We start from the raw sequence: 1,653 nt of genomic DNA, 5'->3' as shown, positions 1-1,653 counted from the left end.
TTCAAAGAAATTCCAAGATTTGACACTGATAATTATTGATAGTGAATATCTTATTGGTATTGATCATAAGAACGCAATTTCAAATACTAATTGAAATAATCACCTTTTCAAGATTAATCGATTTTTGCGATAAGAAAAATCGATTAAAGTCAGATTCGTTGAAGTCCGCATCAAAGGTTTTTTTTACATAACTGTTCCCGTTTCATGTCAGACACATATTTCATATCAGGACAGTGTCTTGCTATTGTTATATTATGCTGATATTAGCATAAAACGTTTTATGACCAATCTTGCTCCACATCTGTGTCAATTCAATGTGAAAAAGCTTGTCAATTAAAAGTGATAAGTAAGCAAACGATAACACTCTTATTTAAAAACAAAACATCAAATAAATTAGGATATAACCAACTTTGTACGTGCATATGAGTATCTGTTAACTAGAAAATCCATACAATATTCATTAAACGAGCTTGACATAAATTGTTAAATATTTTTTTTATTTACAATGTATATGTGTAAGTACTTTAAATTTCATACATGCCGTACCGGTGAAAATGCTAACTTTAAATAATAAGTGTCGTTTCTTGACCCCCCCCCCCCCAGCGGCACCCCTAATCACCTAATCACGCCATCACGCAAAAAAATTTTCTCCATCACGTATCACGAAAATCGCTAATATTTGTCATCACGCAAAAAATAGCGAAAAATAACCCAAATCACGCATCGCGCCTCAAATTTTTGCCCTATCACGCATCACGCCAAAATCTTGATCACGACATCACGCCAAAAAAATCTCTAATCACGCCATTACGAAAGAAAAAAGTCCCAATCACGCCATCACGCAAACCGCATGGGGGCCTCTTTCTTCCTAAGCGTCGCATTTGCCTGTCAGGTGCTTATTAGAAAATATTGGAAAAATTAAGAAAATTCAGAAATGAACCCAGCTGGCACACAATTTTATTTCAACGTTCATCTAACGTTATATGGACGTTGTGAACGTTAGATGAACGTCGAAAAAACGTTGTGTGCCAGCTGTATCAAAATAACTTGGGTGCCAATTTTTTTTCGGACACTTTTCATTAATTTTTCACCCTATGATTTTTGCCTGAGACCGTCGTATTTGTCCGAAAATCACACCAAAGTGTCCGAAAAAAAATTGGCACCCAGGTTATTTTGATTCCCCTACCCCTTAGCTTTCCAAAAATGTATAACAAGTGCTTTGACCTAAAAAATTCGAGCGACCTCAAAAAAAACGAACAAATTTCGCCCTACTATTGGGAACTTTAACTGTTAGTTCTTAGAATGAATTAAGGAAAATTAACATTTCGATTTTATTTAATCCTCAATATAGCTTAAAGAGTTCCTCTGTTGTGTAAAAACCTTGGTTTAACCTTATTAACGCTGAGCTTTTTAGGTTTTTGTAAACCCAGGGGGAGGGGGTAGAATTTGTCTTTTTTTGTGTTTTTCTTGAGGATGTTTTGTTAAAATGCATACTGAATATAGAAAATTTTTTGATGACATCGTCATTTAAAAAAAAATCTCTTGATTTGAAAAAAATATTCAAATTGTCAATACCTATCACGTGTCAAAATTTGAATGTAATTGAGTAAATAGTTCACAAATTATCAGCATTTCAAAATTTTGAGTTTTAAG

Source organism: Clytia hemisphaerica, unplaced genomic scaffold, assembly GCF_902728285.1.
Source record: "Clytia hemisphaerica strain Z4C2 unplaced genomic scaffold, Clytia hemisphaerica genome assembly, whole genome shotgun sequence".
In the NCBI taxonomy this organism is placed as follows: Eukaryota; Metazoa; Cnidaria; class Hydrozoa; order Leptothecata; family Clytiidae; genus Clytia; species Clytia hemisphaerica.
The sequence above is the reverse complement of the archived record's forward strand: the minus strand, read 5'-3'. Positions refer to the sequence as shown.